The sequence below is a fragment of the Triturus cristatus genome, chromosome 1_1 (assembly GCF_964204655.1).
Source record: "Triturus cristatus chromosome 1_1, aTriCri1.1, whole genome shotgun sequence".
NCBI classification, from domain to species: domain Eukaryota; kingdom Metazoa; phylum Chordata; class Amphibia; order Caudata; family Salamandridae; genus Triturus; species Triturus cristatus.
The window spans coordinates 418,313,967-418,340,882 of NC_140579.1; the positions used below are offsets into that span (position 1 = coordinate 418,313,967).

Consider the following 26,916-nt stretch of genomic DNA (forward strand, 5'->3'; position numbering starts at 1 on the left):
GCTAGGGTTTGGAAGCTGGGACCGGGCCCGGGGCTCATGCTCCGTCCGGCAGTCCCCGGGGTGCAGGATCCCCAATCCTGAAAGCCAGCTGAGGGTCCGGGTGCTGGAGACAGGGGTCCACCGGGGCCCGGGGAGGCTCTCCCCAGCCTGGCTGCTTTCAGAGGCAGGGACTGGGCCGGTGAGCAGGGGTGGCTGGCTTTATCTGCTTCACTGGCGGAGCGTAGTTTTCTGCCCACCCCTATACGACCATGTGGTGCGGGAGCACCCGTCCTGCGGTTGGGCGGACTTTGCGTAGCACCAATATGCAGAATTTTTAAAAATATTGTGGAAAACGAGCGCACTTCCTGAGTAGGGCTGGGCGGACTTTGCCTAGTGCAACTACGCACAATTTTGAAAGAAACTGTGGAAAACGAGCGCACAACCTGAGGGACCGTGTGCCCGGCACTGGGGTCCCTCGTGCTTGGGCAGGCTCCCCGATCTCCCCAGCCTGGCTGTGTTGAGAAGCAGGGGACGGACCCGGGCCTCCTGAGTTTTGGTCAGGGCCTGGAAGCCTGCGGCCTGCCAAGTGTCCATCTGCCCGGGACAAGGGTCCCTGGGGCAGAGCCCCGGAGCCCTGCAAGGGCAGGCGGGAGCCCTACCGCTATGGCTCGGTGCGGGCAGCTGGGAGTCCTTTCGGTCCTGGCCATCTGGTCTCACCTTTCCCTCGGCCATCTGGTCGCACGCAATGCTTTCCATTGGGGCGACCAGATGTCCGGGCTGGCCTGGAAGTCCCGATGGAGGTTCATTCGCCTCCCCGATCCCAAGCAGGGCTCCAGGAGGTCTGGTGCGTCCAGGCCTAGGGTCCCCTCTGTCACTCGGTGCGCACGGTTTACCATAAAGGGGGTTAGCCTTCCTCCGGATTACTAGGAGCAGGGTATCCCAGGACGCCCCTCCTTGGGAAGGCGGTTCTCAGGCGGGGACCAGATGGGCTAAGCCCGGACGACACGTCCCCGGGGCATCCGGTGCTCCCTCCTACAACCCGTGGCAAGGCAAAGTGCCCGGGACGGGATCCATGGGTCCCCCAGGTGTCCGGACCCTGGGAGCTCCTGCAGGCCTCCCATGCCTGAGGCCCAGCGTGGGGTCTACGAGCCCCCCGAGCCCTGCAGCCCCAAAGCCCTGCAGCCCTGGAACCCTGCAGCCCCGGAGCCCTGGAGCCCTGGAGCCCTGCAGCCCTGGAGCCCTGGAGCCCTGCAGCCCCGGAGCCCTATAGCTCCCAAGCTCTGCAGCCCCGAGCCCTGCAGGCCCCGTGCCCTGCAGCCCCCGAGCCCTGCGTGGGCAGGCGGGAACCCTAGCGCGAAGGCTCAGTGTTGGACAGATGGGAGTCCTTTCAGTCCCGGTCATCTGGTCGCACCTCTCTCCTCGGCCATCTGGTTGCGCGCTATGCTTTCCAATGGGACAACCAGATGGCCGGGCCAGCCTGGAAGTCCTGATGAGGGCTCATTTGCCTCCCGGATACCAGCCAGGGCTCCAGGAGGTCGGGCATATTCGAGCCTAGGGTCCCCAGAGCCTCGCGATGCGTGCGGGTTACAAAAAAGGGAGGTAGCCTTCCTCCGGATTACTAGGGGCAGGGTATGCCAGGATATCCCTCTTGGGGATGGCTGCTCTCAGGCGGGGACCAGATGGGCTATGCCTGGGCAACACCTCCCTAGGCATCCAGGGCTCCCTCCTCGGGCCCGTGGTGTGGCAAAGTATCCGGGTCCCAAGAGCTCCGGTGGTCCTTCCCCAGGTTTGAGTCCCAGCCGGGGTCCCCGAGCCCCCAGGAAGCGGAGCCCCTGAGCCCTGCGTGGGCAGGTGGCAACCCTAGCGCGAAGGCTCGGGGTTGGACAGATGGGAGTCCTTTCGGTCCCGGCCATCTGGTCGCACCTCTCCCCTCTGCCATCTGGTCGCGCACAATGCTTTCCAATGGGGTGACTCGATGGCCGGGCCGGCCTGGAAGTCCCGATGAAGGCTCATTTGCCTCCCAGATCCAAGCCAGGACTCCAGGAGGTCGGGTGTGTCCGGGCTTAGGGTCCCCTCCATCATTCGGTGCGCACGGATTACCAGAAAGGGGGGTAGCCTTCCTCCGGATTACTTGGGACAGGGTATGCTGGGATGCCCCTCCTGGGGATGGTTGTTCTCAGGCGGGGACCAGATGTGCTAAGCCCGGACGACACTTCCCCGGGGCGTCCGGTGCTCCCTCCTCCAGCCCGCGGCAAGGCAAAGTGCCCGGGACGGGCTCCATCGGTCCCCCACGCGTCCGGGCCCCTGGACCTCCTGCAGGCCTCCCATGCCTGAGGCCCAGCGTGGGGTCTACGAGCGCCCCCTAGTGCTGCAGCCTCAAAGCCCTGTAGCCCTGGAGCCCTGCAGCCCCTCTGCACCGCTGACTTTCTTCAATTTCCACGAGACTTGCTGTTGCCAAGGCTTGTTGGCTCCAATCCGGTTGCGACACCTCAGTAAGCTGCAGACTTTGTGTTCCACTCCGAATCCAGCTCCTGGCCATCATCGACACCTCCTGGACCTCATGGCTGAAGAGTCAAAACACCCTTGATCACCTGAAATCACCCGACTTCCGTGGGCATCCATCTTCCTGGCCCCAGGTCACTGGCAAGTGACTGTGAACACTGTCCCTTCTACTTTCAGGTCTTCTTCATCTTGAATCCAGCCTTGGATTCCACCGGACACTTCTTCAGTCTTCACAAGCAGCAAAACTTCTTCGGCTTCCATAGAAAACGACGACACGACCCGACACCAAAAGACACCTATGCACCTGGCTTCCCTTGGTGAGGTAACTCGTGCACTCCAGTGCTCCTGTGGGTGTTGGCCCTCGAAATACTTACCTTGTAAGTGACTTGCTTGTAGATTTCCCAGAAGTACCCATAAACTTTAAAAATCCAACCGCGACTTGCTCCATTGAAATCAATAGGGAACCCGCGGCTGTGTTTTCACCCTGCACACGTCTCTCGTGGGTCTTTTACTTACCTGCCTTGGGTGGATTAGTGAAGCCCCAGCGATTCTAAAGGCCCTAGGCCGGGGGTCTCCAACCGGTCGATCGCGAGCTACCGGTAGCTCGCCGAGGTCCCGTGAGTAGCTCGCTCCAGCATTGTAGTTTTGTAGCCCTTTTTGGTCTTTTTACGTTTTTGGGCTTTTTTTTTAATAGCCGTTGTCCACCCTCACCAAAATCTGTTGCTCTGATAAGGCTTAATTGAACTTAGCTGGGGCGGGCTGAACAGTACCACGTAGTTTGTCATCTGCGTGACCTTTGCGCCACCTGCCTTTCGCAGTCTGGCATCGCACTTTCAACATGTGCATCGTGTGCAACGTGTGCTTGAAGGGGCCGGAAAGCTTGGTAGCGTGTAAGTGGCCTAAAAGTCCGGCACCACGTCTCTGATTTGCGTGAGGAGCAGCAGATCAATTGGTAAGTCCTGACCTGAAATAGTTGCAGTTTCTTTATTTTACTAGTTGCGAGTAGTGGAGGCTGGAGGGGCAGCGAGGGGAAAAACAACAAGAGCAGTCTGCCTGGCCTCAAAGGGTAATTGTCCCTGCTTGATGTCCCCTACCCCGTGATTTTTGCACTCATAATAAAGACTGTTAAAAAACCACACCAGTTATTGACAGCAATCGAGCAACAGAAATGTACATTTACATATTTGAGGAGACAATTATTCATGGATACCAGGCAGCTTCTTGTGGTGTGAATTCTGGTGCCTGGAGACAGTTGGAGCGCTGCTGGGTTTACGTTACCGAATACCTCAGTTGACTAAAAACCGGTTGGATTTCTCCATCAGCGTGAATGGAAAAGGATTGGAAGAGCAAATTAAACTCAGCCTTTAGCGGTGATCTAAGGTGCAGGTTCAGTGCTACATTAAGGGCACTGCAGACAGCTGTCTTACAGCTCTGCTACAGTATTCCTCAAGAGGACCCCAGGTTGTATGCTGCACCGAGGGTACAACTGGTGGGAACAGAAGCGAACTTTCCCCTCTCGCATTACTGCAGAACAGAGTCCATGTGGCACCTAAAGGTACCACGAGGAATGTATTTGGTTCAATACCTACCATGCCCCGGCTGTCAGAGGTCATCAGAGATGCCAATTCCAATGCAAATATTATATAGAACGGGAGGAGTGAGGTGTGCCAGGGTCGGACCCACACCCTGGAACACAAAGGTTTAGAGAGGTACGGGGAACTAATTCCAGTGGGCAGCGCAGCACTTTATGAAGAACATTTATATTGGAGCAGGAGGTGCTGTAGATAGATTATGGTGCGTGGAGTCCATTTGAGAACAGGTTACATATATCAAGTTGTGATGGGCCCTGGGAGCGAGAACATGTACTAAGGAGCACACTATATATTCTATTATGTGTTTATATTACTTCTAATCCTAGTTTGAGAACAGATTTTCCCAGAATCACACAATTGATTTGTCAAGCGCCGGAGCTGGGATAAGTGTCCAGCTCTGTCATTACCAAGGTCTCCCACAGAGCTTTACTATCGACATCCAAGGGGAAATGTGTAGGATGCGGGTTAGTGCCTGCAACTCATGTGATTAACTATGATGCAGGGATCCTTTGAGGTGTGGGAATGTTTATGCACAATTACGAGAGTGTAAGGGGAAAGGCACCTCTTCTCACCACTGTGTGCACTGGACGCTTTGTGCAGCTGTACCCAGATACTATCCACCAGGATATTTCGTAATGTTTTTGAAGAAGTTTCCTGAGGCTTGTGAGAACCATTATTTGGTGCTCTTTCTCTCTTACGCAGACATACTAACATGCAGGTTCTTATAGCTCACTGAACCAAATGTTAATACCTCAAAACATGAAATGCCCTTACAAATACATCAGTTGCAGAACAAAGCTCATCTGCTCCGTCAATTCAGCCTTTTTATAGCGACTTCCACAAATAGTTTAGTCAAAAACAACAGGGGTATACCCAATTAACCCTATAATACCTGGGTATAAGGAAATAAATATATACATGAGAAAAAGGTATCAAGGAAATAATACAAAAAACTTTCACAAAAAGAGCACATTTAATTACCCCTTCAAGAGTATCAAATATTCATTATGAATACATAAGCATCATTTTCAAAAATACACAAAAACAGGCGCTTATTCAAAGAGAAACACAATGACATATATCACAAAACATCAATTATATACAATGTACAAAGGACATAATACAAATAACAGTAACCCAAAAGCAAATAATTCCTATCAGTGTCCCCCTCTGAATTGCAGGCGAACCACTGGGAGGTAGTCAGGAAAAGAACACTAGAGAGGGCAGAGTGGCCCAAATGTTTGAGTGTCCCTACAAAAATCTAACAATCACTACAAATCTAGTGACTCCTCCATCCAATGTCTGTCGACGTGACCACGTTTCAGCCTTAATTGCTTATGGCCTCTTCAGGACAGGGGTTATACAACAACTACAATGAAAAAAAGGAGGGGGGAAACAAATTACTCTCATCCAAGTTCAAACCGGGAAACAAGAGATCTGGATGGCGACTAATCAGTGCATACCCTACAAAGATCCCACACAGGACCACACCACAGTGAACCAGCTAATGAATCTTACATACCATAAACCACCACAAAGTGACACTTTAAAATAGTTATTGCAAATAAAATTAAATAACATAAACACTGTACGACCAACAACAGGCTCGTTACCAATAAATGCCCACAGTTTCCTAAGTGGTGGTAACACCATACTAAAATAATTATAACTGAACCACCATAGTCCATATCCCCAAGTGCAACAAGTGTCACAAACGGCCAAAACTCGCATCAATAAACCTTTCGGCAGTGTCCTTCTTAATACACTTACATGTTTCTTCCATAGTTCTCTCATACGCTGCAGGGTAGACGGCACACTTAATGTACTGCCTACATGGAATAGAAACAATAACGGGGCGTCACTGAAAGCGAGTAACTAATTCTATACAAAGGCGAGATACCGTACTCTCAACCCTCGTCCCACAAGGGGTCTAACCACTACCAACGTCCAAGTGACGATCATACCTTTAAACTATTATGCAAACTTGACAGCTGGTACTTTTAAATGTGATCCGAACACCGGTTCTCCAATTAGTTCCTGTTATACAAACATAATAAGAATACTGTTGGTGCCCTTAGTATACCGCTATGAAAATCTCTACGCAAAGTTGCAAGGCTAATGATCCACTTACTAAATGAACGTCGGGTCAGTCTCGAGGTAGGGTCCTCACTTTACATCCGCTCCTCAAACGCTCGGGTTAGTGTATAACACAGAGCGTCAAGTGTCTAACCCGGAAATAAGACTCACGCTCACACGCGTCCCGCCCTCTGGCGGCAGTAACATGAAAAGAGGACTGGGCCACGACCACTATTCTCTACACTAAACTACTGTACTTAGCCATTATGATAACAATTACATATAGAATTTCAAAAATGGGAACACCAATATCCCGATAGGTGAAGGAAAATTAAATAAATCGGTAAATACAGCAAGGATCGCAAATCATACTCGGCAAATTAGATCACAACCTACAATACTCAATTACCCCAGCAACGTGAGTGAAGGAAAGAAAAGGTGTATTTAATGCACCGGAAAGTCACCAAACCAGATCAAAAAGTCCCGAATCGAAGGGCGAGAGCACTGTTCCGGACCGAGCCAAGCAAATATATACATTATTATACATATATACAACAATCAAAATAGAATAATCACTATAACATCGGAAGACAACCTTATACATGTGACATCAAAGGCATCCATTATATACATTTAACACAGAAGGCAAACTGTACAACAAGAGTCTGGCACACCCTTAGTCTTGAGCACCCTTCTAAAAGACACTCAGGGGGCTACTCCTATATATTTACCTATGTATAAGGGGCAGGTCAATTCTCAGAGCCCAAACCTCATCACGGTCGTTTAAGCCCCTACTCGATGTCTGATATCTTTCTATCAAATGAGCTACTAAGTTATTTAGTTTACTCTGGTAAGATGTTTTGGTAGGGGCCTTCACCACCGCCAGAATAGTCCATTCAAAATCATTTTCTCCATGTCCATTTTCAATGAAGTGCTGGACCATGGGCGCCCCCATGGTCTTACATCGAATCCGGGATTTATGCTGAATAATCCGCATTTTAACAGCTTGTGTGGTTTGTCCGATATAGGTTCTTCCACACGGGCAAGTCACACAATACACTACATTTTTAGTGTTACAATTCGAAAAACACGATTGTTTATGTAGTTTTTTGTGAATAGTCACCACTTTGGAATCTTTGGTGTGGGCACAAACAGCACAATTATTGCACTTGAAATGCCCTATGACTCTTGGTAACCCCAAAAGACCTCTCGTGTCTGCTGGGGTGGAGGGCTGACGGGTAGCTTTAACCAGATGGTTCCTCAAATTTCTGCCGCGTTTAAAGGCAAACAAGGGCTTAGGAATATTCAGATGGTCCAATAGCCTCAAGTTCCTTAAAATAATCTGTTTTACTTTATTTGCTTTGGGGTTGAAAGTGAGTACACAAACCAATTGTTCAGATTCTTGTTTGTTTTTGGGTGTAAGTAAATTTTCCCAGGGGTGTACCAAGCTCTTTTGAGCACCCCTTTTACTAATCGTTTAGGGTATCTTCGTGTAACTAATTTCTCTTGTAGGGTCTTAGCGTTTCTGAAATAATCATTCTTGTCAGTACAGTTACGGCGTACCCTCAGGAACTGCCCATAGGGTAAGTTGTCCCTGAGGTTACGTGGGTGCCCTGACGTGTATTCAAGCAAAGTGTTCCTGTCGGTGGGTTTGGTATAAAAAAATCCACCTCCAACCTGCCGTTTTTAGCAATGATCCATACATCACTTTTGGTGAATTTAAGGTCAGTTGTATGAGTGTTCAGCCACATATAAATTGCTCTAGTTCTTCTTGTGTCCCTTTCCATATCATAAAAACATCATCAATGAAGCGAATCCACTCAAGAATCTGATCTCTGAATGGAGTCCCCTCATGGAAGATATACTTCATTTCGAAAAAGTCCATCACTAGGTTAGCTATTTCAGGAGCGAAACAACATTCCATCCCTACACCTTTGACCTGCAAAAATAATTCAGATTTAAAAGCAAAGAAATTATTTTTCAAGCAAATCCTTGCTAGTTCAAGCAGAAACTCGGTAGGAACCATGTGAGGTCTCGGTCTGGTATCCAGCACCTGTCTCATAACCATCAGTGCCTCATCCTGAGGTATGTTGGTGTATAAACTCTCGATGTCGAAGGAGACCAACAACTGGTGGTCCCCGTCGAACACAGAGAGTTCAACTTTGGAAATGAGATCCATCGTATCTCTCACATACGCTTTTGTTTGTGTTACAACTGGCTTAAGGAATACATCAATGTATTTGGCCAGTGGCTCCACAATCGAGCCGCAAGAGGCAATGATCTGTCTCCCAGGGGGTTGAAGTACATCTTTATGTATTTTGGGCAATACATATATATTAGGTATCTTCTGTTCTGTGAAATTTAAGTACTCATATTCTTTTTTGCACAAATAACCGGCTTCCATAGCATCAGTGGTGAGGTGTAATATCTGAGCTTTCAATCCAGCTGTGGGGTTATCTAGCACAGGACGGTAGCCCTTGTTTGCCTTTAAACGCGGCAGAAATTTGAGGAACCATCTGGTTAAAGCTACCCGTCAGCCCTCCACCCCAACAGACACGAGAGGTCTTTTGGGGTTACCAAGAGTCATAGGGCATTTCAAGTGCAATAATTGTGCTGTTTGTGCCCACACCAAAGATTCCAAAGTGGTGACTTTTCACAAAATACTACATAAACAATCGTGTTTTTCGAATTGTAACACTAAAAATGTAGTGTATTGTGTGACTTGCCCGTGTGGAAGAACTTATATCAGACAAACCACACAAGCTGTTAAAATGCGGATTATTCAGCATAAATCCCGGATTCGATGTAAGACCATGCATGTAAGCCCATGGTCCAGCACTTCATTGAAAATGGACATGGAGAAAATGATTTTGAATGGACTATTCTGGCGGTGGTGAAGGCCCCTACCAAAACATCTTTGCAGAGTAAACTAAATAACTTAGAAGCTCGTTTGATAGAAAGTTATCAGACATCGAGTAGGGGCTTAAACGACCGTGATGAGGTTTGGGCTCTGAGAATTGACCTGCCCCTTATACATAGGTAAATATATAGGAGTAGCCCCCTGAGTGTCTTTTAGAAGGGTGCTCGAGACTAAGGGTGTGCTAGACTCTTGTTGTACAGTTTGCCTTCTGTGTTAAATGTATATAATGGATGCCTTTGATGTCACATGTATAAGGTTCTCTTCCGATGTTATAGTGATTATTCTATTTTGATTGTTGTATATATGTATATAATGTATATATTTGCTTGGCTAGGTCCGGAACAGTGCTCTCGCCCTTCGATTCGGGACTTTTTGATCTGGTTTGGTGACTTTCGGGTGCATTAAATACACCTTTTCTTTCCTTCACTCACGTTGCTGGGGTAATTGAGTATTGTAGGTTGTGACCTAATTTGCCGAGTATGATTTGCGATCCTTGCTGTATTTACCGATTTATTTAATTTTCCTTCACCTATCGGGATGTTGGCGTTCCCATTTTTGAAATTCTATATGTAATTGTTATCATGATGGCTAAGTACAATAGTTTAGTGTAGAGAATAGTGGTCGTGGCCCAGTCCTCTTTTCATGTTACTGCCGCCAGAGGGCGGGACGCCTGTGAGTCTTATTTCCGGGTTAGACGCTTGACGCTCTGTGTTATACACTAACCCGAGCGTTTGAGGAGCGGATGTAAAGTGAGGACCCTACCTCGAGACTGACCCGACGTTCATTTAGTAAGTGGATCATTAGCCTTGCAACTTTGCGTAGAGATTTTCATAGCGGTATACTAAGGGCACCAACAGTATTCTTATTATGTTTGTATAACAGGAACTAATTGGAGAACCGGTGTTCGGATCACATTTAAAAGTACCAGCTGTCAAGTTCGCATAATAGTTTAAAGGTAAGATCGTCACTTGGACGTTGGTAGTGGTTAGACCCCTTGTGGGATGAGGGTTGAGAGTACGGTATCTCGCCTTTGTATAGAATGAGTTACTCGCTTTCAGTGACGCCCCGTTATTGTTTCTATTCCATGTAGGCAGTACATTAAGTGTGCCGTCTACCCTGCAGCGTATGAGAGAACTATGGAAGAAACATGTAAGTGTATTTGGAAGGACACTGCCGAAAGGTTTATTGATGCGAGTTTTGGCCGTTTGTGACACTTGTTGCACTTGGGGATATGGAATATGGTGGTTCAGTTATAATTATTTTAGTATGGTGTTACCACCACTTAGGAAACTGTGGGCATTTATTGGTAACAAGCCTCTTGTTGGTCGTACAGTGTTCATGTTATTTAATTTTATTTGCAATAACTATTTTAGAGTGTCACTTTGTGGTGGTTTATGGCATGTAAGGTTCATTAGCTGGTTCACTGTGGTGTGGTCCTGTGTGGGATCTTTGTAGGGTATGCACTGATTAGTCGCCATCCAGATCTCTTGTTTCCTGGTTTGAACTTGGATGAGAGTAATTTGTTTCCCCCCCCTCCCCTTTTTTTCATTGTAGTTGTTGTATAACCCCTGTCCTGAAGAGGCAATAAGCAATTAAGGCTGAAACGTGGTCACGTTGACAGACATTGGATGGAGGAGTCACTAGATTTGTAGTGATTCTTAGATTTTTGTAGGGACACTCAAACATTTGGGCCACTTTGCCCTCTCTAGTGTTCTTTTTCTGACTACCTCCCAGTGGTTCGCCTGCAATTCAGAGGGGGACACTGATAGGAATTATTTGCTTTTGGGTTACTGTTTTTTGTATTATGTCCTTTGTGCATTGTATATAATTGATGTTTTGTGATATATGTCATTGTGTTTCTCTTTGAATAAGCGCCTGTTTTTGTGTATTTTTGAAAATGATGCTTGATGTATTCATAATGAATATTTGATACTCTTGAAGGGGTAATTAAATGTGCTCTTTTCGTGAAAGTTTTTTGTATTATTTCCTTGATATCTTTTTCTCATGTATATATTTATTTCCACAAATAGTTTGGCACCTACGCACTTTCTCATTCTAGATGCCATTTTATGGCTTTCGGGGACATCCTCCAACCAGATGTGCTTTGGTTGTGTATTCTTGGCAGAAGGCTTGTTAAGCGCCCAATCTAGTAACTGTGTCTGGTGGTCAATGTGAAAGTAAAATGAGCTTGATTATTTTAAACATGTGTGTCAGGTGCACAGATGGGTGTGACAGCATTGCCCTTTTGTGGTCAAGGAGTGGTCAGTTGTCCATAGTGCTGCCTTTCCTGATTGTTTGATACCACCTTCCTAGCCAGGCTGAGAGCTCTTGTGTGAGATGTTTCATATTCCGGTGTCATATTTCGGTAACTTTTTTTTAAAGGTTCTAATCCAGGATGTGTCATAGTGAGGAGAGAAACGTACTTTTCAGCATGTCAGCAGGCAGTACTGTGACGACCATGGCTTCAGTGCTTGGTTGCATTGCGAGTGTGTCAAGGGGGGGTCTCTTGTAAAATGCGCTAGTTGCTTGGCCTTTAGTAGCTCACAATGATTTTAGCTGATCAGAAGTAGCTCTCACTACAGAAAAGGTTGGAGACCCCTGCCCTAGGCCTTGTCCCTTTGCAAGTCGACTTTCCTAAACCTCTTTTTTAGTGTATGGTCTGGTACGCCCCTAGGGCACCAGACATATTTGTGCTTAACGTATTGTGAAACGTTGAAATTTGCATATGTTCCTGACTTCTAATCTCATAAAGAGATTAGTAGAATGTGTCTAGAAATAAATACATATATATTTGGTATATATACCTGTGTGGTGTCCTTTCATTTGGTAATTCAAGAGATTATAAGGTAAAACAAGCTGCTTTACATTCCTCTGAGACTTAGCCTGAAGTCTGCTCTCCACAGCTACCACTAGGATAGCTTTCTTTAAAAGGTTGTCTTAAACCTATCTACTATAAGAGTCGAATTGGACTGGTGCAAGGTGGCCACTATAACTAGTGACCCGCATATGCCAGGCCAACTTCTCACAATTATGGTCTGGATTTTGCTCTGCAATGGTTGAACCTGGCTTCCACCTACAAGGTGGCCCAGGTACACAACCTGACTCTGCCCTATCTGGAACTTAGTGGCCTTGATAGTGAGGCCTGCTTTTTGCAGGGCCTCCAAAACATTTCTGAGGTGAACCTGGTGCTCCAGCCAGGAGGAACTAAACACATTAATATCACCTAGATAAGCTGAGCAATAAGTTTCCATACCTGTCAGAACTTTATTCACCAACCTCTGAACAGTGGCAGGTGCATTATTTTAAACCAAAGGGCATCACCACAAAGTGGTAGTGCCAACCAGGGGTTGAAAATGCTGTTTTGGCCTTGGCATCATCAGCTAACTTGCTTTGCCAGTAGCCAGCTGTTAGGTCAAATGTACTCAGATATTTGGCTGAGGCCAAAGTATCAATGAGCTCATCTGCCCTGGGAAATGGATAGACATGGTGACTGCATTGAGGCCTCTGTAGTCTACACAAAACCTCATTTCTTTCTTACCACCATGGGTATGAGGTTTGGGCACAAGGACTACTGGACTAGCCCAAGTGCTAACTGAAGGCTCAATCAAACCTAATTCCAACATTTTCTGGACTTCAGTCCTGATACAGGCCCTGACATGGTCAGGTTGTCTGTCTCCATTGTCCACCTCATGGGTGCACCAGGAAGTCTGACTAGGGGTCAGGCTAAACTTATGTCTGAACTGCTGCAGAAAGTGTCTGCATTCAGTTTGTTGATGGTCAGTGAGGCTGCTTGCCAAAGCAACACCATCTACTGACCCATCATCAGGGTTCTGTGAGAGCAGGTCAAGGAGAGGGTCACTCTCCTCCTCTTGTTCCTCATCAGCTGCCATGAGCAAGCCCATGTCAGCCCTGTCAACATATGGTTTCAGTCCGTTGACATGGAGCACCCTAAGGGGGCTTCTGGGAGTTCCAAGATTCGCCAAGTTGGTGACTTCTCCCTTTTCCTCAACAATTGTATGGGGGCCACTCCACTTGTCTTTTAGAGCTGCTGGGGCCACCGGCTCCAGCACCCACACTTTCTGTCCTGGCTGGTATACAGTCAGCACAGCCTTTTGGTCATGCCAAGTTTTCTGTAGTTCTTGGCTTGCCTCCAGGTTTTTGGTTGCCATCTTCATGTATTCAGCCATCCTGGAGCGGAGACCAAGTACATAGTTCTTCACATCCTGTTTGGGGGGTTTGAGAGGTAACTCCCAGCCCTCCTTCACCAAACATAATGGACCTCTTACAGGATGCCCAACCAGAAGTTCAAAAGGGCTGTAGCCAACCCCCTTCTGTGGGACCTCTCTGTATGCAAACAACAGAAGGCAGGGAAGTAAAAGGTCCCATTTTTGCCTAAGCTTTTCTGGGAGGCCTTTAATCATTCCCTTTAGGGTTTTGTTGAACCTTTCAACTAACCCATTACATTGTGGGTGTTAGGGAGTAGTGAACTTGTGGTTTACACCACACTCCTTCCACATTGCTTTTAGATACCCTGACATGAAGTTTGTATCTCTGTCAGATATTACCTCCTTAGGGAAACCCACTCTGGAGAAAACTCCAATGAGGGCTCTTGCCACCACAGGGGCTGTGGTGGTCCTGAGGGGAATTGCTTCTGGGTACCTGGTGGCATGATCCACTAACACCAGGATACACCTGTGCCCAGATGCTGTTGGAGGGTCAAGGGGACAAAAAATGTTAATCCCTACCCTTTCAAAGGGTACCCCCACCACAGGTAGTGGTATCAGGGGGGCCTTTGTTGTGCCACCTGACTTGCCACTGGCTTGGCAACTGACACAGGAGTGACTAAACTCCTTGGTGTCCTCTGACATGTGTGGCCAATGGAATGTGGGACAAGCCTGTCCCTGATCTTGTTTTAGCCCAAGTGTCCTGCTAAAGGGATGTCATGTTCTAGGGTCAAGAGGAACATCCTAAACTTCTGTGGTATTACCAACCTCCTGGTGGCTCCAGGGGTAGGATCTCTAGCCTCAGAATATAGGAGTCCCTCATCCCAATAAACTTTATGGGACCCACAAGCACTCCCAGAAACCTCAGCAGCAGCCTGCTGTCTGAGGGGTTCAAGAGAGGGGCAGCACAGTTGCTTCTTACTCAGATCTTCCCTGGAAGGTCCCCCGGCCCCAAGAACTCAACCTGATCAGGCTCATGTCCCTCTGGGGCAGTTCCTTCTTCAGGATCTACTTCTCCTCCCTCAGGAGGGGAATCTGAGATCTGAGACAGAGGGGAAGGCACTGCCTTAACCTTACTGCTCCTCCTCTTGGGTAGCATCTGGTCCATAGTTTCAGGATCCAGAGCTGGTTCAGCTTTATGCCTTTTTGGCCTGTGACCTGGTCACAGCAAATACCTCTGCAGGTATGCCCAATGTGAGAAGTTAGCCTGGCATATGCTGGTCACTAGCTAAAGTGGCCACCTTGCACCAGCCCAATTCGACTCTTATGGTAGATAGGTTTAAGACAACCTTTTAAAGAAAGCTATACTAGTGGTAGCTGTGGAGAGCAGCCTTCAGGCTAAGTCTCAGAGGAATGTAAAGCAGCTTGTTTTACCTTATAATCTCCTGAATTACCAAATGAAAGGACGCCACACGGGGGGGCGCTAGGTGGCGCCGGACCAAGATGGCCGCGCATCTGTGAGGCTCTGGCTGCCCGACCTCGTTATATTCCACTTATCTGCTGCAAAATCCCTTGCCCTTCGCCCTGAGGCGTGCGGATCGGTCCCTACACTGATGGAGAAGACTCGCTGTGAAGTTTGAAGCGTTCCGGACCTCCGCGGTGTGGGAAATCGACGCTGAGGCTCTCCTGGCTGTGCGCGCCCGCTATCGCCGGAGGCCTGCGGCGGGCGCGTGACCTACGCGAGTGCCGGTGCGGCCACGAGGAGAGAGGCCCATCCTTCCGGCGGCGGTGTCGCGGCGCCCCGAGGCGATTTACCTGGGTCCTGGGGCCGAAGTGGACTGCTTGCCGCTTTGTGCGTGGAGCGGGCTGTTCCTGCCCGGGCGCGGCGGAGCCTGTGGACGTCTGGATCCTGACGTTTGGCCTGGGTGCAGGTTTGAGGCCTGAGCTGTGTGCTGGGGGCCGCGGCGCGGACCCGGCTGTGCGGCGAAGCTCGTGCCTGAATGCTGGACTGGGATAGGGTGCATTGCCTGCACTGCTGGTCGACGACTGGGACTGCTTGCGGTGGCTGGGCGGCACTTGGTCTGGCTGAAGATACCGTGGAGATTCCACCCTGCCGCCTCATGCCAGCAGGCTGCACAATTCTCGGCCGCTTGAGTCCCGTGGCTGCCAATAACCTCGGGGGCCCGCGTTGACGGAGTGGTCCTGCTGTACAGCTGTGGAAACGGGCTGGAGTAGACGCTGTGTGCTGGCGCTGACACATAGCGCACTGAAGTGCTGTCTGGCTGTTGGAGCCTCTTGGCGACCACACGACTCTATTTGGGGCTGAGGCTCGAGATAGCCCCCTGATACGGCGACTGGAGGTGAGCTTTCCTGGCCGCAACACGGGCGGACGTGCTGGAGATTGGTGAGCAGTGCTGCCGCTAACTAGTTTGCCCTGGCCTGCCTGACGCACGCGGCCCGCCGAGAACAACGCAATGGGGAAGGCGGAGGCGCGACAGTCCCGGTTGCCTTTTGAGCAAAAAAAGGCGAATGCACGTACAGCCGCCGCGGACCGGGACGATACTGCTGCAGAGCCATCGAGCCCCCCTGATGCCTCCAATTCAGGCGAACTCAAGGCCATGCTTACGACGATGCAACACAGTCTGAATGCCCTGTCGGGCAAAATGGACACCATGAATACCCGCCTTGATTTCCTGGTTCTAAAGGTTGATAAGCATGACGAACAAATCAAGGAGGCGGAGAAGAGGATCTCGGATATAGAGGACCACGCCGCTGGCGCTGCCGGACAGATGTCACAGATGGATAGGCTGCTAAAGGTGATAGCTGCCAAGAACGAGGATTTGGAGGCTGGTAGCCGCCGGAACAACATTCGCATCATTGGGATCCCAGAGACCACGGCCATGGGAAGGATGGAGGACTAAGTTGAACGGCTTCTCACCTCTGCGCTTGGAGCGGACTCCTTATCGGCGCACTTAATAGTTGAGCGCGCCCACAGATCGCTGGGTCAGCGTCCTCCGGCCGAGGCTCCGCCGAGGCCCATAGTGGCCCTACTGTTGAACTACTGAGACCGCGACGCGGCCTTGCGGAAAGCCCGAGATGTCCCAACGCTGCAGTTTGAAGGGAACAGCTTCTCCCTCTATCCAGACTTCATGCAGGCTGTCCAGGACGCGAGACGTAAATTTGCTATTGGTTTAAGGGCCCTAAATATACTGCCCACTTGGCGACAGAACACTGGCTGGCTGACCCCGTCCCGATTGAAGGAGCACTTTTGTTACAGACTTCGCGTCGCATACGGGACCCTACGTCTGTTGACTGCACTGTGCGCGCCTGGCAGTGGATTGCGCGCAGAATGAGAGCGCCGGTGCTCTACTCCCCTCGCCTGCCCCTCGTCTTTCACCCCCGACTGTCCATCCTGCAGGAGGGCATCTTCAAAAAATTCCAGCGAGAACGGTGTCTCCATACTTGGGGGGATATATACCCCGGTGGAAGGTTTGCCACGCTGCAGCAGATTTGCGACGACCCCCCCCTCAATCATGGACACTTTCCTTTATGCACGCCTCAGAGACGGGATCCGGGGATGTACCCCCGAATACCCGCAGGAACCCCAGACGCTCCCTCAGCTGCACACATTGCTGGGATCGGGGAGCGCATCTCACCTGGTGGCCTCCCTATATCGATCCCTCTATACCGACCTGGGCGCTGCACAGAATGATGCCAGGGCTAAATGGGCCCAAGAGCTGGGACATGACATCTCGAATCAGGAATGGCACTATTTTTGTGCGCAGACGGGTAAAGTGTCTGCTAGTAATAGATTACGGATCACTCATTTCAAATACCTGCAGGGCTATTATTATACGCCTGCTCGCCTGCGCAGATATGGACTGCGCCAGGACGCCAGATGTGACAGATGCCGAGCAGAAGACGCTGATCTGCTGCATCTGGCTTGGAGCTGCCCGTCCATCCAAGACTACTGGGAACGGGTATTCAACGCGGTCGGGAAAATGCTGGGCTCCTCGCTGCCGCCGTCTCCACTTATGGGCATATTGGGGTACACTGAACGGCTACCGATGGCACACAGGAAATTCGCCTCATTATGCTTCCTTCTTGCTAAATGGAGGGTGGCCTGCAGATGAGGCAGGGGAAGAGCTCCTAAGTTTAAGGACTGGCTGGAGACTATGATTTTCTGTCAGGATCAACTCGCATTATACTCTGACCTTTTGCCTTCGGCGTCTCGGCATCGAGACATATGGGGCCCTTTGAAGGGATACCTGCTACAGACCCCGCTGGCGGCAGCTGATGCCCCACCACCCCCTCCCCCCGAATAGCTGACTGGGTTGCTTGTGAGGATGTGCGAAGGATCCTGGGGCTTACCTGGATAACGTGCGGAGTCTATATGTATCGGCCTTGTACGTTTGGGTGTCCTGTGCTTTGGTCCCTGCAAACGTATAGATTGGTGCTCAGAGCCATTAGAGAGAAGACACGACTGACTCCCAGCATGGGTGGATTTGCTGGCGTGGCTTTGGATGCCTGGGCACTCTGTTGGGACCCTCCCCCCTGCTGGATCCGCGTGCTTGAACTGTAGACATGGAGCATCGGGCACTTCCTTTTAACCTGCTGTGATGGTTGAGGTCTGCATTCCACTCTCGTCAAGAGACTCGCTAAGGCATATTTTATGTAATTGTCTCGCTTTGTTTGTTGGGTATTAGTTTCTGTGTTCAATTTCCAAGTTCACGGAGGAAGTAACTACTCTTGGTTGGTTCCCTGGCACAGCTTACAAAGATGTTTTGCATTATTTTGGACGCGGCCGGCCCTCTGGGTTGTTGGCGACACGCTGTGTATATCTGTGGAAACATCATAATGTTGCATGCTGCCGGCCCAAGTGGGTTGTAGGCATTATTGCTGTGTTACGCTCTTATATGCTTAATAAAGATTTTGAAAAAAAAAAAAAAAGGACGCCACACAGGTATATATATCAAATATATATGTATTTATTTCTAGACACACTCTACTAATCTCTTTATGAGATTAGAAGCCAGGAACACATTTAAAAATCAACGTTTCACAATAAGTTAAGCACAAATATGGCTGGGGCCCTAGGGGCGTACCACACCATATACTAAAAAAGAGGTTTAGGAAACTCGACTTACAAGGGGACAAGGCCTGTAGGATCTCTGGGGCTTCACTAATCCACCCAAGGCAGGTAAGTAAAAGTCCCACGAGAGACTCGTGCAGTGTGAGAACACAGCCGCGGGTTCCCTATTGGTTTCAAAGGAGAAAGAGGCGGTTGGGTTTTTAAAGTTTTAGGGTACTTCGAGGAAGTCTACAAGCAACACACACTAGGGCACCGGAGTGCACGAGTTACCTCACCCAGGGAAGCCGGGTGCATAGGTGTCTTTTGGTGTCGGGTCGCGCCGCTGTTTTCTTTTTTTTTTTTTTTTTTTTTTAAATATTTTTATTCTTGCATTTTTCCATATACATACATCCCTTCCTTATCCACCCCCCACCCTATCCTGAGCATTAATATTCTTTGTACATGCATGAATCAGGTAAGCTAATAATAACATAAGTATTACATTATACTTCCACCGTCAAACAATTATATTATGGCCGTGTATAATTACAGCCTTTCATTTGCATTTCATATTTTGGATAGTTTAAAATCTCTCATGACTCAAGGTTTTGCATCCACTGCATCAAGGGATCCCAGATACCTAGCCCTAGTTTCTTTTTATTCCGCCCCTTCCTTCTATAGATAGCTATCTCGAGACTATAAGAAGCCAATAATTGGGCCCGCCACTGTTGAAAAACGGGTGGGTTTGGGTCCAACCAGACCGATGCCAGACATATTCTAAGGATTGCCATAGATATAAATATCAGCCCTTGCATGTTATTTGGTCGAATAGTGCCATCTATACCTAGCATTATTTCTCCTGTTGTAATTTCAATTCCTACATTGAAGATTTTGGATAAAAAGCCAGAAATATCTCTAATCAGGCCTTGTAATGTGTCACAGGTTGCAAATATATGTACAATGTCGGCCTCATACAATGAGCATCGTGGGCATTCTGTACCTTTACCCGAGCCCCATTTGGCTATCTTATTTGGTGTATAGTATAATTGAAAAAACGTTTTATAATATTGGGCTTGCAATCTTGCTGACATTAGAATAGATTGAAATAATTCGTACGATCTCACACATGACTCTGTTGTTGTCCCCAGTTTTTCCTGCCATTTTGCGACAAATTTATTCATGTCATCGGGGAATACGGTAACCAAGCTATCATAGATTTCACCGATCTTTATTGCTTTATTTCCCTTTATTATTTCAACGGTCTGTATTCTCTGAAATTTTGAACGTCCACCCCCTTTCTTTATCAAAAAATCTCTAACCTGAAGAAATTTAAAGAAGTCTCTATGTTCTAGCATGTACTCATTTCTTAAATCTTCGAATGATTTGAACCCCGATGATGAATAGAAGCAACCAATTTGAGTGATCCCAGCATTTAGCCAGTTATTCATATAGTTGTCGTTAAAGATCTCTGGGAGATTACTGTTTTCCAATAAAGGAGTATAATAGGAAAACCTTCCGATTCCGAGCAATTTACGCATATTATTCCAGGCGATATGTATGCCTGCTAAGGTTTTGAATCGTACTCTTTTAAAGTAGCAGTTGTGTATATGTCGCCATAAGTACCCGCTAGCCTCATTGCCCAAGATTAGCTCTTGTGGTGTTGGTATATCCCTGTTTGGCCTGTTATCCCTATTAGAAATTAATAGTACTTTACAGTATTTCAGGATTGTGGCCCACCAATATACTCTGAGGTTGGGCAGGGCGAGGCCGCCTCTTTCTTTCGGAAGAAAGATGTATCTAAGCGCCCTGCGAGGTCTTCTATATCCCCATATGAAGCGTGAAAACATGTTGTCTATGATTTTAAATGTTTGTGGTCTAAACTCCAAGCATATTGTCCTGAGAAAATATAGAAATTTTGGGAAGAAGAGCATCTTTATCGCGTTGCATCTACCTCCAATCGTTAAGTGCAGGTTATTTAATCTATTTAGATCCTTTTCGGTTTGTTTTATAAGCGGATCAAGATTAATCTTCACCAGATTTTCCAGATTAGCCGTTATATTTACCCCCAGATAGATAGCACTCTCTACCACCCTATCGTCGTTGCTCACGGATTTATCATTAAGAACTATCTGGGTTTTATCCTGATTCAACTTATAACCGGATACCTTCCCAAAGTTTTTAGCCTCCTCTTCCATTGCATTAATTGCTGTGCCTGGGTCACTTGTAACCAGCGCAATATCATCTGCATAGGCTAAGGTCTTTGTATCGCCATTTGTGGTCTTTATTGGTGTGATTGCCTGATTATTTTCAAGTCTATGGATAAAGGAATCAATAAAAATTGCGAATAATAGGGGGGAGCATGGGCATCCCTGCCTTGTCCCTCTGGTTATATCTATTTTTCCAGATACTGCCCCATTCACCATTACTACTGCTTCTGGATTTATATATAACATTTGAATAGCTTGAATAAACGATTCGCCTATACCGCACTTCGACATTGCTGGCCAAAGATATCGCCAGGAGACCCTATCAAAGGCTTTCTCTGCGTCTAATAATATAAGTGCCATAGGGTCCCCTGCTATCTCGGTAATGTCAAACAGTGTGATCACTCTCTGTACATGGTCGGTGGTAGATCTTCCCGGGATAAATCCATGTTGTCGGTTTGATACGATTTTGTGAATGATTGGTGCCAATCTGCTGGCGAGTAATTTTGCATATATTTTGGAGTCGCAATTTATTAGAGTAATGGGGCGATAGGATCCAAGTTCTGCCGCGTCTTTATTTTTCTTCAAAAAAACTACAATTTTGGCACGAGCCCAGGATCCCGGGGGATGTCCACCCTGAAAAATGTGTTTGAATAAGTCACTTAAGATCCCTTTTAATGATTTATGGAATTTAACGTAAAACTCTGCTGGTATACCATCCAACCCGGCTGCCTTCCCTATAGCTAAGCTGTTTATTGACAGTAATATTTCCTCCCATAGTGGTGTTACATCCAGACTGGCCCGATCCTCTTGTGACAACTTTGGTTTTGATGTCTGATCGAGATATTCCTCAATCTCTTTCTGTTGAACATAGCTTTCCTTATATAATTCTTGGTAATAGCTCTGGAATGCAGCTCTTATCTCTTTAGGGTCAGTTCTAAGGCCATATTTTGGGTCTCTAATCTCCATAATCGTATTGGCTGTATTTTGTTGTCTTGTACGCACTGCTAGTTGATGCCCCACTTGTTCGCTCCTAAGTTTAAGGACTGGCTGGAGACTATGATTTTCTGTCAGGATCAACTCGCATTATACTCTGACCTTTTGCCTTCGGCGTCTCGGCATCGAGACATATGGGGCCCTTTGAAGGGATACCTGCTACAGACCCCGCTGGCGGCAGCTGATGCCCCACCACCCCCTCCCCCCGAATAGCTGACTGGGTTGCTTGTGAGGATGTGCGAAGGATCCTGGGGCTTACCTGGATAACGTGCGGAGTCTATATGTATCGGCCTTGTACGTTTGGGTGTCCTGTGCTTTGGTCCCTGCAAACGTATAGATTGGTGCTCAGAGCCATTAGAGAGAAGACACGACTGACTCCCAGCATGGGTGGATTTGCTGGCGTGGCTTTGGATGCCTGGGCACTCTGTTGGGACCCTCCCCCCTGCTGGATCCGCGTGCTTGAACTGTAGACATGGAGCATCGGGCACTTCCTTTTAACCTGCTGTGATGGTTGAGGTCTGCATTCCACTCTCGTCAAGAGACTCGCTAAGGCATATTTTATGTAATTGTCTTGCTTTGTTTGTTGGGTATTAGTTTCTGTGTTCAATTTCCAAGTTCACGGAGGAAGTAACTACTCTTGGTTGGTTCCCTGGCACAGCTTACAAAGATGTTTTGCATTATTTTGGACGCGGCCGGCCCTCTGGGTTGTTGGCGACACGCTGTGTATATCTGTGGAAACATCATAATGTTGCATGCTGCCGGCCCAAGTGGGTTGTAGGCATTATTGCTGTGTTGCGCTCTTATATGCTTAATAAAGATTTTGAAAAAAAAAAAAAAAAGGACGCCACACAGGTATATATATCAAATATATATGTATTTATTTCTAGACACACTCTACTAATCTCTTTATGAGATTAGAAGCCAGGAACACATTTAAAAATCAACGTTTCACAATAAGTTAAGCACAAATATGGCTGGGGCCCTAGGGGCGTACCACACCATATACTAAAAAAGAGGTTTAGGAAACTCGACTTACAAGGGGACAAGGCCTGTAGGATCTCTGGGGCTTCACTAATCCACCCAAGGCAGGTAAGTAAAAGTCCCACGAGAGACTCGTGCAGTGTGAGAACACAGCCGCGGGTTCCCTATTGGTTTCAAAGGAGAAAGAGGCGGTTGGGTTTTTAAAGTTTTAGGGTACTTCGAGGAAGTCTACAAGCAACACACACTAGGGCACCGGAGTGCACGAGTTACCTCACCCAGGGAAGCCGGGTGCATAGGTGTCTTTTGGTGTCGGGTCGCGCCGCTGTTTTCTATGGAAGGCAAAGAACATTTCCTGCTGGCGAAGACTGTCCGGTGGAATCCAAGGCTGGATTCACGATGAAGAAGACCTGAAAGCATAAGGGACAGTGTTCACAGTCACTTGCCAGTGACCCGGGGCCAGGAAGATGGATGCCCAACGATGTCGGGTGATTTCAGGTGCTTGAGGGTGTTTTGACTCTTCGCTCACGAGGTCCAGGAGAGATTGACGATGACCAGCAGCTGGATTCAGAGTGACTAACAATGTCTTCAGCTGACTGATATGTCAGCAACCGGATTTGAGCCAACAAGCCTTGGCAACAGCAAGTCTTGTGAAAAGTGAATAAAGTCAATGGTACAGACCAGCAAGGTCTGAGGGACTCACCCAGTGAGGGTGAGTGAGGGCAGGCATGGAGCAATCAGGAGAGCCCTTTGGTTTGATAAGAAAGTCTTCAGGGGACCCACAAGCCAACAGGCAAGTGTTTGCAAAGATGCCTCTTGAGGAAATAATTCACAGGAGCCCATGGTCACTCGGGATGGGGTAGGCCTCTGATTTTTGGTGCACATCCTGCTGGAGGCTTGGGCCACAAATGTTCTGAAGCACAAGTTCTTAGAATGTCGTGAAGGGGTTGCACTCCACAATAATGCATGGTACCCGGGTATAGCAGTTCCTCATCACTCATGGGGTCCACTCACCCCAGCTCTGCTGGGAACTCTCAATGGCCGCCAAGAAGTCTGGAAATTCACTTCCGGGGCTGCAGGGACTTTGGACCCTGGCGGGAGTGGGAAAGTTTTGCGACCGTTGATTCAAGTATTTGGTGCCTGCCAAGCAGGGGAGTCACTCCTTGACTCCAAGGGAGATTCTTCCGTCTTCCAAAGGTAGTGGAACGTCGAAGGACCAGGATTCTTCTTGTAAAGCGTCATCCAGGGTTATCTAACTTGCAATGGCAAGGTGTACCTATCTTATAGTGAAAGAAAGGGAGGGACTAGCTCTATGACCACTCCTCTAGGAGTGTCAGGGGGGTGGGTGGTTACACCCACTTCCCTTTGTCCAGTTTCACGCCAGAGCAGGGGCTGGTAGCCCCTGAACCGGTTTGAGCTGGCATATGCACAGAGGATCCTACTGCTCCCCCAGTGCAGGACTTCAAAGCACTCTAAGAGTTCACCCACCCAGCTCCAATACACTAAATCCTGTCTGGAAGGTGGTGACACCTCCCTGTGACAGGATGCTGTAGTGATCAAATCCATTCAGTAGTGATGATTTAAATAGGTTTATTGAATGGTGGTACAAGATCACAAGTAGATTAGATTAAGATAGAATAAAGACCAAGTCTAGATCAGATAAAGACCCCACCAGGAGCAGCCAGCAGGCAGCTCAGCCCCAGTCAACTGACATTACTCACTGGAGATTCCCAACATTCTGACTGCATCATCACATGAACATTCCACTGGTGGTAGACTGGCATTGCATCAACATTAGCAAGATATAACATATCTCCCTTTCTTTACCGAAAAACAGAAAACTAGAAACATAAGAGAAAACCTGAGAATGTGACAGCAAAGTGATTATAGAAAACAAGGAGAACAACGATCATAGAATGTGACAGCATAGTGATTATAGAAAACAAAGAGAACAACGATCATAGAAAACAGTGTGAGAACAGTCATGGAGAAAATAACCAGAAAGAAGACTCCAACATAGAAACCAACATAGAAAAACAACGATAGAAACATCATCCCATCTTGCAACGAGAAAATAAACGAATGTAGAAACTCCAAAAGACTGCCCCAATACATACCCACTGGCCAGAACAGGAATGTAAAAAAAGCAGAAGAGGAATGAACCAACAAAACTTAGAGCTACAGGATGTGGAAAACACAAAGAAAGAAAACACGGTAAAAACCTAGAAAATGCAGAATCCACAAACAACACAAGAACTCTGAAGGAAACAGAAAAGAACATAGAAACAACAAAGAGAAAATACAAGAGTAATTCCCCTTCTAAACACCACCATCTTACAGCAATGACAAAAAAATGTAATGCAAAGATAACAGTGCAAAATAGCAAATAAGATATAATTTCAACAAAGCATACTTAGCATTGAAAATTTGAAATATATTCAAAATAAAGTAAGCTAAGTATGTGAACTAAACTGGATGGGTAAGAACCCTTGACAAATCTCTTCAAAATAGCGATGTGTTGTGCACAAAACTGGAAACACTACCTACACTAAAATAAATGTAAAACAAACATTGTGTGGGAAACTCCACCGTGCACCGAAGACGTAACTGTGTTCAGGTCGAAACCCACACTTATGCAACAGGACTGAAACCCTTACATAAAATTGACAGTGTGTGTGTGTGGGTCGGAACCCCCACATATGCAACCGGACTGAAACCCTTGCAATAGAATTGACAGTGTTTGGGTCGGAACCCACACTTATGCAACCGGACTGAAACCCTTGCATAAAATTGACAGTGTTTTGAGTCGGAACCCATAAAATTGATTCATGCGAAAGGACTGTAACCTTTGCATAGATACACCTTGTAGACAGGTAGATTCGAAAGCGTACTGGTAAAACCCGTAAATTGATTTATGCGGAAACACTGTAACCTACGCATAATTGCCCGTGTCATGGACTAGTCGAAAATGGAACAAAACCCCTTTACAACATGTATGACAATAAAAACTAGTAGTACATTTGTTCACGTTCCATATGACAGTCTGTCAAGGTGTGTGCAACCTCTGAAAAACTAGTAACAATGCAAAACCTGCATACCTTTGTGACAAAAGGATGGCTGTCTCTGACTATGCTTGATGTAGGAAAGAGAACGTGGATTAAAATACATTCAATATAAATACATTCACGTCATAATACATTTTGTCAGTAGATGGCAGCACAACACATGGCAGTGTATATAGAAAAGCTTAAATAGATTTCACACACTAGAACAAACCTGAACTGCACTCGTAAAAAAAAACATGCCACCTCGAAAAACGAGTCACTGCCCATGTTATGAGCATATGTACAACCTCAACAGATTTTACTCATCCAAACAAGAAATTGACATGGAGAACGTAGATTAAATGCTGCAGACTGTCTTAAGAAGAAAAGTACCTTGCGACTCAACTGGTGACAAACTGCAGGAAAACACAAAATGTGTAAACCTTGCTCCCACTGCGTAAACCTTGCTCCCACTGCGGTACTCAGGAAGGATAGAGCTTCAATTTACTAAACTGCAACCATTTCAACTGACCAACTGGTGTTAGATGAGACAGAGTTGAAAGAGTGCAAAGTTCCGGTGGACACAAAATGTCGGCACGTAAATTGACGTAAGGAAGTAAGGTTCACGGCAGAAAAGTGCACCAAGAATTCCCAAGCAGCTGCAGTGACGCTTAGGATAAACGTCACAGAAACACGAAGGAAAAAGGCAGCAAGACTGACGGTAAGAGCGCGAGAAGCCTCTGTGTGAGCTCGAGCTATTATTTAAACGTGTGGCAAATGTCGTTTAACTGCCATGGTCTGGGAAGGCATGGGGCCCAAAATTAACTATTAAAAAAAAACCCCGACCCCCAAACAAACCAAAAATAACATGATCTCTACAAAACAGCTCCCACACACTGACTAACACCATAAATTGAAGCGAGTGTTTCTGTGCACCTCTTGTGTGAATTCACAGTAGAAAACATCCACGGCTAGCTGCATATTGAAAAAAGTTCTCGTTGTTATGCAAAATCACGTAGTGAATTGTGCATAAATTTTAAAACGCACACAGCACATGAAGTGACTCATCAGGCACCTCCAAAGTAGCGCAAACACCTGGCAAAGGACGGATTTGGAGCAAGGCACATACATGTCCATGTAAATCTTGATGTGTGCTTCGTCCATGTAGCTTGTAGACCGTTGAAAGTAATTTCCTAACAATAGACTTTCCTCGCAGGTGCAGTACTTTTGATTGCATGTGACATCGTTGCCTTTGAAGTACAAATAGAGTTGAAAAGCCTTGAGTTGAACAAACGCCGTAGCCATGGAAGAAACAGAGTTTTCTTGTTGTAGTGTGAAAAACAGGGAGAGGCAGGAGCTGCTAAGAGAGTTGAAATGGTAGTTAGCGTTGA

At 47.3% G+C, this 26,916-nt stretch overlaps 1 long non-coding RNA gene across 3 annotated transcripts in view; it reads right to left on the reverse strand.

The window, feature by feature from the left end:
• Positions 1–26,107, reverse strand: part of LOC146870347 (uncharacterized) — a 394,511-nt gene extending 368,404 nt beyond the window's left edge. For all 3 annotated transcript variants that reach the window (XR_014975694.1, XR_014975693.1, XR_014975695.1), the window contains exon 1: positions 25,919–26,107. This is a non-coding gene — a long non-coding RNA (uncharacterized LOC146870347). The remainder of the gene's footprint in view (positions 1–25,918) is intronic.
• Between the last annotated feature and the right edge of the window lie 809 nt (positions 26,108–26,916).